Genomic DNA, 13,135 nt, shown 5'->3' with positions numbered 1-13,135 from the left:
GAAAACCCTTAAAGAGTAGATAGAATAAAGAAAATTAAAAGAATAAAAATTTGCAAGTATTTGTAGAAATAGTGGCTCTGAGGCCTTTCATTAATAACTGAAAATGTACTTACAAAGATTTTTTTGCCCCGAAGGGCTTACACATGATACTTCTTAAGTACATCAGCATTCTAGTGATTTTTCAGCTCTGTTCCATCCAACTAGCGAAGTCGATATGTACCTGGCTGAAGCTCATCATAAATTTCATAAGGTCCCTCCCAAGTGGTTGAGAGTTTCCCATAAATTCGGCTTTTCTGAACAGCTGCAGCATTCCGAAGGACGAGGTCTCCAATTCGGAGGGGCCTCGCATGAACCCTTCGGATGTAAAACTTTCTGATTCTTTGCTTGTATGTAGCCATTCTGTCTCTAGCCGAGTCTCTGACTTCGTCGAGGAAATCGAGGGATTCTTTCATAAGTTGCTCATTCTCAGCCGAGAAGTGGTGCACTCGCAGGCTTTCAGAACCGATTTCCACTGGAAGGACGGCTTCGGCACCATATACCAGCTGAAAATGTGAGTGGCCCGTTGCCTCTTTTTCAGTAGTCCGAAGTGACCAGAGAGTTCCGGAAAGTTCTTCTAACCCCTTGGACTTTTGATCTTCAACCCTCTTCTTCAAAGCATTGAGGATATGCTTGTTTGCAGCTTCGGCTTGACCATTACTTTGTGGATGACACACTGCAGAGTATGCCAATTTAATGCCGAACTGATCAGTATACCGCCTCAGCGGCAAGTTGTCGAATTGCCTCCAATGATCAAAGACAAAAATCTTCGGAATACCAAGCGAGTGATTATATTCTGCCAGATGAATTTTCTAACAGTTTGCTCTGTGATGTTCGAGGCTGCTTCGGCTTCGATCCATTTGCTGAAGTAGTCAATGGCGACTATCAGCCATTTTTTCTGGTATGGGGCATCCGGGAAAGGACCCAAGATATCCAGCCCCCATTGAGCGAACGGAAGCGGATTCAAGATCGGTTGAAGATCCCGGGCTGGCAGGTGGATAACTGGTGCAAACTTTTGACATTTTTCGCATTTTCTGACCAGTTCCTTAGCGTCTGAGATCATGGTGGGCCAATAATACCCTGCCCTTAGTGATTTGTGGGCCAAACTTCTTCCCCTGATGTGGTTCCCACAGATGCCGAGATGGATTTCCTGAAGGATATAATCAGCATATGTTGGTCCCACGCATTTTAGCAGCTGGGCTGAGAAGGATTTTTCAGCAGTTCCCTTCTGAAGACAATGAACCTTGAGCTGGTCCGCTTTAGCTTGGAGGCCAAAATTCTGTCTTCGGGAATTTCTCCCCGAAGTTTGTAAGCTAGGATGGGATCCATCCAACTAGGTTCATGGTCGACGCTGCACACTTCTGGTGCTTCGTCAACACTTCTTTCTTGGCGCACTTCCACGTATACGGATCAGTTCATCTCGGTTAAATTTAAACTAGCAAGTTTAGAGAGTGCGTCGGCTTGAGCATTCTGACCCCTTGGGATCAGTTGAACTTCGACAGTTCTCAGCTTTGCAATAACCGTTTTGATCTTGGCGAGATAAGCTATCATTGAGGGCTCTTTGGCCTCATATTCGCCCCTAATCTTATATGCAACAAGCTGAGAATCTGTCTTGAGGCAGACATGTTCGGCTTCCAGAGAGATGCACAGTTCCAGGCCAAAAACTGCTACCTCATACTCGGCTTTGTTGTTCGAAGCTTTGAAAGCAAATTTTAGTGCATACTCAAAGGACTTGCCTTTGGGAGCGGTTATCACTACCCCCGCCCCCGAACCATTTACGGTGGAGGATCCATCCGTAAAAACGGTCCAGATTTTCTTTCCTCATCTAGCGTCTCCTAGTACGAGCATTCGGCTAGGAAGTCTGCTAGGGCTTGAGCCTTGATGGCTGCTCTCGGCTGGTAGCTTATGCTGAACTCTGTGAGCTCGAAAGCCCACTTGACCAGCGTACCAGATTTTTCAAATTTGCCGAGAACTTTCTCCAGCGGCTGATCAGTCTAGACCACTATTTGATGACAATCAAAATAAGCTCTCAGCTTCCGAGTGGCTACCACTACTGCAAATGCAACTTTTTCAAATAGGGGGTAGCGAGTCTCGGCATCCGTCAGAGTGTGACTGACGAAGTAGATCGACTGCTGAACCTTTTCCTCTTCCTTCAACAGCACCGCACTTATAATGGTTGGACCGACTGCCACGTATAAGTACAGAGTTTCTCCCTCAGCTGGACGAGCCAGCGTCGGGAGTTGATCCAGGTGCTCTCAGAGCTGCTTGAAGGCTTCTTTTTGCTCATCTTCCCAGACGAGCTCTTTTGTTTTTGGGAGTTTAAGGGCTTTGAAGAAGGGTAACCCTTTGTCCGAGACTCTAGAAATGAACCTAGACAGGGCTACCATTCTTCCGGTGAGCCACTGAACATCCCTCTTTGTTTTCGGCTTGGGAAGATCGAGCGCCGCTTGCACCTTTGCGGGATTGGCATCAATCCCTCTTTTGCTGACCATGAAGCCAAGGAATTTTCCCGACTTCACGCCGAAGACACACTTCTTCGGATTCAGCTTTATCTGGTGCTTTCTTAAGGTGGCGAAGTTTTCGGCCAGGTCCGTAACATGGTCTTTATCTTCTTTGCTCTTGACAATTGAGTCACCAACATAGACTTCCATGTTTCAGCCTTTCTGATCGGCGAAGATCTAATCCACCAGCCTCTGATATGTTGCCCCCGCATTTTTCAATCCGAAGGGCATCATTTTGTAATTATACACCCCGGCGTTTGTGACGAATGTCGTCTTTGCTCGGTTGTCGGGGTGCATGAAGATCTGATGATACTCCGAGAATGAGTCCATGAAACTAAGCAGAGTATGTCCACTTGTTGAGTCGACCAACTGATCGATCCTCGGCAAGGGATAAAAGTCCTTCGGACAAGCCCTATTTAGGTCCGTGAAGTCAACGCACATTCTCCAGGTGCCATTAGCCTTCTGAACAATCACCACATTTGCCAGCCATTCTGGATATTGACAGGGTTCGATGAAGCCTGCATCCAGCAACTTTTTTACTTCGGTTGCGATGTCACAGTTCTTACTTGCGGAGTAATTGCGTTTCTTTTGCTTAACTGGCCGACACGTGGGGTCGACATTAAGCTTGTGAGAGATGAGGTCTGGGATTATTCCTGGCATATCAGCTGCCGAGAAAGCAAACACATCTCGGTTGTTTCGAAGGAGTTGGATGAGCTCAACGCGGATGTTTGGATCGAGATCTTGTCCGATTGTGACGCATTTTTCAGGGTCTCCTTCAATAAACTCAATGGTTTCAGACTGCTAATCTAGCTCCATTGCTCTAGGGCTAGATTCTTCATGATTGGGCCTGCTGTCAGTATCAGCAGGCTTCCCAGACTTTCTCTTCGGCTGGCTCTCTGAGTTTTTCGGCTCAGATGGAGAACAAGCCTTTTCTCGTTCTAGCGACTTTTCTTTCGCCAAAACTCCTTGAGCTGAAGCGCTTAGGCCCTTCGGCCTCTTTGCGCTGGGCTCCCTTTCTCTTTCTTTTTCCTCCTTGTTGTAAGGTTTTGATGATGATGATGAACAAATGATGATTATCTAACTAATATGTGTATTGAGATGTGCATGAACAAGTCAGGAAGCATGAAGGTGGTTGAGTACAGATTAGATCATTATCAAAGAAGGTTCCCTACATACAATGTATGGATCGTGCTTGAGTTCCTTAGGGGAACATAAAGAGAAGAAGTCTAAACGTACAAACATATTGTTAGACTTTACATGCAGTTCCTAAGAAGAATGAGAAGATGTTCTTTGCAAGGAATAAGCAGCAGTTCCTGAGGGGGAACTAGAAAAGAGAAGTTCCTTCACGGGAGCAGAAGCTTCAGAGTAGAAGTTTCATCATAGAAGAGAAGTTCCTTTGGAGGAACAGAAGTGTCGGAGTAGATGCTTCACCAGAGAAGAGAAGTTCCTTGACAGGAACAGAAGCATCGGAGTAGAAGCTTCATCAGAGAAACATGAAGACAGAAAAATAGGAGTATATTTTTCTAGGAATCATGTAAGTATGTTGGACAAAAGAAATTGTCTGGAACAAGCCTAAGGAACTACATTGGAACTTGAGTCAGTAAGGAACTTAGTGTTGATGACAGGTCAGTTCCTTACTAGTCAGTCTAGAATTCATTTATAGAAGGAACACGAGTTTGCACAGCACTAGTAGTCAGTTTTCCACGTTAAATAGTCATTGCATTATGTTTGCCTACTTTATAGGAAGTTAGTTTTGACTCGGTATTAATATTTATTATTAGATTTTATTTTATAAAAGATAAGTTTTTGAAAATAAAATCTGATTTTCTCTTAGTCAAAAAGATAACTTATTTTCCTAGTTTCTAGGGATTTAGTTTTCAAATAAACTAATTTATAAAATGATTTTATTTTATAAAACAAAGTTTTATAATCAAAATCTGATTTTATTGTAGTCAAAGTCGTGGGAAAAAGATTTTCAAAGTGGTTACCTTAAAAGTAGGAGTTCAGTTGAGATTTTGTTTGTTAAGGAACAAAATGAATCTGGTCTATATGTGAAGTTAAATTAATGAACGAGTTTGTTATTTTAACTTATCTTCTTAAAGAAGTCAGTTTTAAACTCCTATCTTTAAGCACAAGGACTTGGTGCCCAAGGAACTTGTGGCTGGTATTTGCAAAACGTGCTGAGTGTTTTCCTAAGAAAAAGGAAGTTATTGGGCAAGTCGTGTAACAACTAATTGATCCATTATTGTTGTTTATGATCAGATTAGTTTTCTATTCGTGGGCCTAAAGATTCGGACCACTCCTGATCATAAGGAACATGGACAATTAGTGGGTTTTCTAAATCTTCTATAAATAGAACGTTTTTAATTCTTTCCAAACTGTCTGACTTCAGTGAGTCATTCCAAAATAGCGTATGTCTCAAGTGGAAGAGCAGTAGAAAAGATTTATATTTTCTCTCCACGTTTTTGAGTCAGTTCCTTCAGGTTCCAAGTTCCTTACATATCTCAAAGTGTCCAACATATTAGCTTTATACACTATATCTTTTATATGTATTTGAGAGTTGTTTAAGGGTTTGAGTGAACTCTTGTAATGGGGAATTTATAAGGGTTTGAGTGAACTCTTGTATTGGGGTGAGAACTTGAGTGAGTTCGTTGTATGTAGAGAAAGCTTTGAGTGAAGCTTGAGAGAAAGAGAAAGAGTAAGGCTTTGAGTGAAGTCTTGAGTGAGAAGAGAGGTCTTTGAGGGAAGATTTCGAGCAGCAACTATTAGAGGGAATAGTTGTTAGGGATATGAGTTCGTTGAGGAACTCGGTAGAGGCTCTAGTTCCTCATAGGTTGTAACAGAGTCGTTGGCCTATTTTAGTGGAATGTTTTGAGTCAAAATCCCTTGGGGTCGAGGTTTTTCACTTCCTATTTGGCCTAGGAAGTTTTCCTCGTAAAATCTCTCTTGCACTATTTCTCTATTGCGTTAAGTTTCTTTTAATTCCGCAAAAAGTGACTAGCAAGCTCCATACTACAATTCACCCCCCCTCTTGTAGTATTTCATCTAAATAACAATTGGTATCAGAGCAGGTGCTCTTGATAAAGCAAGAAACCCTGACGAGCAAGTTCTTGGCTAAGATGAGTACGTACAAGAAAATTCAAGGAAGGAACTCAACCCTACGTTGTTCCTAGAAGCACATGAAGATTAACTTTTACTAGAGAAGTGAAAGGTATTCAAAGACTCATACTTTTGAGGTATGTATTCTATCTTTGAGTTCTTCATTGCATGCATACATTGGTTTAAGCATGTTCCTTGTTGCATTTTGCTTAATGTCATGTTAGTTCTTTTGAATTCTTTTATCAACTTTGGATAAACACCTATTCTGATTTTATGTATGTTTAAAAGTCAGTATGTTAGATTTCCATTTTGAATCTTTATTCACAAAGAATAAATTGATTAGAAGTAGTTCAAGGAACACATCTTGTGGAACGATAAACTTGGATTCCTATCAAAAGGAACTTTATTCTTCTGACTTGGTAATACACGAAAATTTTGAGTAGTGTCAGAGAAATAGTATCTCTTCATGTATCTCGTGTATATTGAATATCTATTGTAGAGATACATGTTGTTCCTTGTTAGTACGAGTAGTTTTATTAATTTTTTTTACTATTATTACTAACGGGAAGGAACCTAATTTATTTTGGGTTCCAAAGATCAAGAGGTAATCAGATTTTGCAGACTCGATATGAGAGAAAGCAACCAATATTTATGACATGATGGATGGTCGCTTGTATATTAGGGCACATATACAAGTTCCTCTTAATATATGTCTTTATAAGAGGTATGTGAAAGTAAAACTTTTTACACGTGCTAATGGGTAATATAGTTTTACATCTTCTTATAAGTCTTGGTGAATATTTGTTTACCTTTTCTTTATTTAATCTTTTACTTAATTATGCTAACCGACTCTCTTTATCATAAATGCATAATTGTAAAAGATTATAGTAGAGAAGTTGACTTATATCGTTTTCATGATGGAAACTAACTTCTCTTTAAGTTTTGTGCAGATTATTAATGATTATCTTGTAGGTATGTGAATAAATGCATAAAAAGAAAGTTTTTGGATCAAGGAACTTTGGACGTCGATCTGAAGGAACTTGGTGAATCTAAGAATGCAGGAAGGAACCAACAACAAGGAAGTAACACAACTTTATATTAAGTTGTCACGATATATAATATACAAGTTTCGGTTCGAGTTCCTGCTGATCTTGGTTCCCAAAAATAAATCATAAATTTCTTTTTCAATTCTCTACAAAGGATGTTGGTAACTATATGATGACTTCTAAGCAAAGTATTGGAAGTACAAAAGTCTACTGCTAGACTTAAGTATGGGATGACATTCTTAAGGGAGTATACTTTGGAGCTTTATGATTTGAGCTTTTTATGTCATATCTCTATTCACTAACCTACTAACCTTAAATATTGCACAAGATCATTTAATTGGGTTCTTGAATCTCAGGTCATATGCTTATGAGAAAGATATGAGGATCCATGATTGATATGGTGTTGAAACATTGAAGATCAAATCAACACATTCAGTTTCTCATATTAGAAGAGCCCAAGAGAATGTGGAATGGTCCAAAAGGACCAAAGGAACATGTTCCAGTTTGAAATCAAGAGGAACATGTAAAAGAAGGTGATATCTAGTGAGGGGAACAACTCGTGGTATCTCGACAGCGGGTGCTCTTAACATGTGATAGAAGGCTTGGCAAAAGTTTCTCACTAGTGGCCTACGATGGAGGAACTTCAATTCAACTTTTGGTATTAACTTAAAAGGTTGGTAAGGTAAGTTCCTACTCCATTGTGAACATTCTTTCGAGATCATGAAGCACATTATGATATTTCCAAAGTTTTGTAACTTTATTTGTTTTACCAATAATAGTTCATCATTTATAAAACTAGGAGTGTCATATTGAAAGGGAATCAAATAAGGATCTCATACTATGTATGAGGGTCACAATTTGATTCCTTACAATAACTTGACATTTCAAGGATTTATTGAAGATGAATTCTTCTGTATTTCAAACATATTTGACATGCTGGTTTTCCATACTTGATAAACGTCAAGGAACTTGGTTGTTAGCTTATCTTGTATCAAGTTCCTTACCATAAGTTTGTGAAGTATGAAAAGTTAGTAATTCTGTCTAATTTATCTTCTTTCAAAGCTAAATAATGATAAGGAACACAAACCTATTGGACCTCATTCAATTGGATTTGTGTAAACCCTTGAGTATTTAAAGTTGAGATTGAAAGAGATATGTCTTGGTTATATTTGATAATTGTTATTTAATCACTTACCTTAGAATGTAACAAAGATTATATTTTTGTTATCTTTTCTATGAGGGATTAAGTGATTAAGCAGTAATCAAATGATATATTAAAGATCTAACCTTGGAACCAAGTTCCTTTGAAGTTTAATGATTTGTGCAGGAACAAAGTATTGATTACAAGCTCACGATGTTGAAATCACTACAGAGTTATCAATGCTGCTTGTTGCATCATATACAAGGAAATGGTTAGACCTTTGAGAAACAAGACACCCTTCATTTGAAAAGGGAAGTTTGATAATAGAAGTGATAAGGTGGTGTTCTTATGGTGCACCTCCAAATGTGAAACATGTATAGGTTACAACAAGACATTAATGTGCATTGAGTGACCATAAATTTTATGAATCTAACATGTTTGTTCCCAGCATGCAGGGTTAAAAGAATTTAATGTAGAACTCATTAGTTCCTTTGAAACTAGTGGAATTTCTACAGAAGTATGTCACTCTAATAAAGCAGAATCAATCAGCTACATTGTCCTATAGTTCCTTAAGAGCTCCAACGTATCATAAAGTGTTGGTTCCTTGAAGGAACTTAGAGCGTATCTTGACCAAGGAACATATGAAGCCTTCCAACAAGGTACAAAGGAACTAGCTAAGGTGCAGAACCTTAAACTTATTCAGGAACACCAAAAATCATTTGATAAGTGTTAATGAATACATTTGAGTATAGTTCTTACATCAAGGAACGTTGTCAAGTTCATGTTTTTGTAGCTAAATAATGAGTTGATTGCATATCATTTATTTTGCTGCTTACATGGGAATCAAGTTGTTTTTTAAAAGATGTCTAATATGAATTTCTAAAGATTCTAATTATGGATGTCTATGAGGAACAACCTTTAGGATTTGAAAATCCTAAATCTTTTTGCCATATTTAATTATGAACCTAACAAAGTTCTTTAAATGTTGAAGCATGTAGGTTCATATTCAATGGTATAGGAGATTATTCAAGTTCCTTCTTGAAACCAATCTGAAAGTTAATTGTTTTACTTTCAAGAGGAACGTATGGATTTATTAGTTGTACATACTTATATTGTGTATATCTTTGGTGCAACTAACGAATCTTTCTGCAAGGGCTTTCTAACCTTGTAAAAGCATGAAGGGGAACTCAGTTTCTCTTTGGATCTGCATCCAAAGTAAGACAAAGGCATGGTGGTCTAATCGACAAAAATAAGACAAGGAACTTCCAAAGAAAGATGGCTAGTGACATCAAAGTCACTTAATGAGTTTCAAGACAAAAGTGATTGTTCGCATCGGATGAGAAGACATCAAGAGGATGGAACAAATCCTTAAGGAACTTGTATCATAGCCATCAAATTTAAGTCCATTGCAAATTGACTGTGATACATGGTGAAATTTAGCTTGAGGTACATCCTTTAATATTCACGATATTGCATAGTTGATGCTTAAATTGAGTATTGTTTTTACTATATGGAACTTGCAATATGTTGTTTGAATATGTGAAACCTCTTTCTTATGATTTTGCCTAATTAGTAAAGTATGGACTGTTTTAAGGAATAAGATTTGTTGAAGTATGGCATGAGCATATATATGTATTCTGTCCCTTAATAATTGTCAAGTGTGGTTTCTTGTGCACATTATAAATGAAGTTAAGTACTACATTTAAGTGTATTGTGTCACACTTAATTAATGTGTTGTAAAAGACATACTCACTTGCCTAAAAGTGTCAAAGGTCTCGTTGAGAATTATGGATGTTGTCAAAAACAAAAATCCTAAGTTGCCAAAGGAACAATGGAAGAAACTTTGATGGAACAAGACAGGTACATTCCCAAACTATTTTATCTTATATGGTCATATATTATAGAGGGAACAAACCTATCTTTTTGCCAAATTTCAAATTATCCACACCATTCATCTTCGAAAACAACATTATTCTACAACATTATGTTGTGTGTCCGTGTTGTATATTGTTATGGTTTGTGTTTCACATTTTCATATCTTACATATACATAACTTCGAAGATCCTTATTCTCATTATATTTTTCTCATTCATATCCTCCCACTTTATTTTCACACAACCCATGTGCTCTAAGTTAAAATTCATTCATTTTTATGGTTCAAGGATACATAAAGAGTTGGATGAATACAAGTTGAGGGGGAAGTTGATGTGGAAGTGGTGAAGTGCTTGTGATCTATCATTTGATGTTTTGGAGGAAAAATCAGCTTGAGGAATTTTTACCCAAGATGAAAAAGAATGACAAGGAACTCAGGGGGAATAAGGTAGGAATTGAACTATTAAAGTGGTTCATTTATTTGGTGTTGGAACACAAGAGTATATGAGTAAGTTCTATCTTGATTACTGTACGTAAATGGAAGAAAGATTTGAAAGTCACCCTTCAAAAAAAAAAAAAAAAAAAAAAAGGAAAAAAGGAAGGAGGAGGTGATGATTGAATCTTTATACTTTCTTAGATGAAGAAGAATTTTATTCATGAAGCTTGAGAAAGCTAAGGAACAGAAGGAGATATGAGAACTTGATCATATGAATCTAAATTCAAGTTTCCTTATAAGCATGTTCCTTAAGGAAGGTTGGTGGTTGAAGTAAAGGGAACTTGGTTAATACATACCAAAGTAATGTGTGTTGTGTTTCGTTGAACATTCAAGAGTGTAAGATGAAGGTAATTAAACTCTTATGATTGTTAAGAACCTTATCTCAAACTTTCTTAACTAAGAGCACAACATCTGTCTCAAGTTCCTTCTACTCAAAATATTTCCATTATCTTCTTTCATATCTTTTGAGCTAAATATTCATTATCCTTTTCTCTAACAAACTTTCAAAACCGATCTTTGCTTGATTTTGTATCTTATCTGTCAAGTTCCTTCATTGGTTTTGAAGTTGGGTCTTTGGATTGTGAATTGGAAATTTGTGTAGTAGCATCCTAGTTTGAAAATTGAGTATCTTAAGCTTTTAGAAATACCAAGTGTTTAACCATTTTTATGGTGGTATGTGTGACATTTGCCCTTATGTATGTATGCATAAATGAGTGCAAGAATACCCTTTTCGATAATGACAAAAGGGGGAAGAATATGTGTGTGTGATGCTTATTATGTGATGTGCTTATTGAAATGCGTATTGAATATTTATTCATGAGTGATGCTTATTGAATATTTATTTATGTAGTTAAGCTAAGTCATATTGGTGTACGTCCAAATAATGTACTTCAAACATGTTATTATCCTTTTATGAGTAGTTGCTTATCGTACATGCATGAATTGTTCAATAGCTCTGCATGAATTGTTCAATAGCTCCTAATTTGCACAATAGCTCCTAACTTGCATGATTAAGGGGGAATATGTGTACATCTTCTATTGTTTAATTTGTGATAAGCATCACTTGTTTGTCATCATCAAAAAGGGGGAAATTGTTGTAAGGTTTTGATGATGATGATGAACAAATGATGATTATCTAACTAATATGTGTATTGAGATGTGCATGAACAAGTCAGGAAGCATGAAGGTGGTTGAGTACAGATTAGATCATTATCAAAGAAGGTTCCCTACATACAATGTATGGATCGTGCTTGAGTTCCTTAGGGGAACATAAAGAGAAGAAGTCTAAACGTACAAACGTATTGTTAGACTTTACATGCAGTTCCTAAGAAGAATGAGAAGATGTTCTTTGCAAGGAATAAGCAGCAGTTCCTGAGGGGGAACTAGAAAAGAGAAGTTCCTTCACGGGAGCAGAAGCTTCAGAGTAGAAGTTTCATCATAGAAGAGAAGTTCCTTTGGAGGAACAGAAGTGTCGGAGTAGATGCTTCACCAGAGAAGAGAAGTTCCTTGACAGGAACAGAAGCATCGGAGTAGAAGCTTCATCAGAGAAACATGAAGACAGAAAAATAGGAGTATATTTTTCTAGGAATCATGTAAGTATGTTGGACAAAAGAAATTGTCTGGAACAAGCCTAAGGAACTACATTGGAACTTGAGTCAGTAAGGAACTTAGTGTTGATGACAGGTCAGTTCCTTACTAGTCAGTCTAGAATTCATTTATAGAAGGAACACGAGTTTGCACAGCACTAGTAGTCAGTTTTCCACGTTAAATAGTCATTGCATTATGTTTGCCTACTTTATAGGAAGTTAGTTTTGACTCGGTATTAATATTTATTATTAGATTTTATTTTATAAAAGATAAGTTTTTGAAAATAAAATCTGATTTTCTCTTAGTCAAAAAGATAACTTATTTTCCTAGTTTCTAGGGATTTAGTTTTCAAATAAACTAATTTATAAAATGATTTTATTTTATAAAACAAAGTTTTATAATCAAAATCTGATTTTATTGTAGTCAAAGTTGTGGGAAAAAGATTTTCAAAGTGGTTACCTTAAAAGTAGGAGTTCAGTTGAGATTTTGTTTGTTAAGGAACAAAATGAATCTGGTCTATATGTGAAGTTAAATTAATGAACGAGTTTGTTATTTTAACTTATCTTCTTAAAGAAGTCAGTTTTAAACTCCTATCTTTAAGCACAAGGACTTGGTGCCCAAGGAACTTGTGGCTGGTATTTGCAAAACGTGCTGAGTGTTTTCCTAAGAAAAAGGAAGTTATTGGGCAAGTCGTGTAACAACTAATTGATCCATTATTGTTGTTTATGATCAGATTAGTTTTCTATTCGTGGGCCTAAAGATTCGGACCACTCCTGATCATAAGGAACATGGACAATTAGTGGGTTTTCTAAATCTTCTATAAATAGAACGTTTTTAATTCTTTCCAAACTGTCTGACTTCAGTGAGTCATTCCAAAATAGCGTATGTCTCAAGTGGAAGAGCAGTAGAAAAGATTTATATTTTCTCTCCACGTTTTTGAGTCAGTTCCTTCAGGTTCCAAGTTCCTTACATATCTCAAAGTGTCCAACATATTAGCTTTATACACTATATCTTTTATATGTATTTGAGAGTTGTTTAAGGGTTTGAGTGAACTCTTGTAATGGGGAATTTATAAGGGTTTGAGTGAACTCTTGTATTGGGGTGAGAACTTGAGTGAGTTCGTTGTATGTAGAGAAAGCTTTGAGTGAAGCTTGAGAGAAAGAGAAAGAGTAAGGCTTTGAGTGAAGTCTTGAGTGAGAAGAGAGGTCTTTGAGGGAAGATTTCGAGCAGCAACTATTAGAGGGAATAGTTGTTAGGGATATGAGTTCGTTGAGGAACTCGGTAGAGGCTCTAGTTCCTCATAGGTTGTAACAGAGTCGTTGGCCTATTTTAGTGGAATGTTTTGAGTCAAAATCCC

This window comes from Chenopodium album, chromosome 12, assembly GCF_948465745.1.
Source record: "Chenopodium album chromosome 12, dcCheAlbu1.1, whole genome shotgun sequence".
NCBI classification, from domain to species: Eukaryota; Viridiplantae; Streptophyta; class Magnoliopsida; order Caryophyllales; family Amaranthaceae; genus Chenopodium; species Chenopodium album.
Note: the sequence above shows the minus strand (reverse complement) of the source record.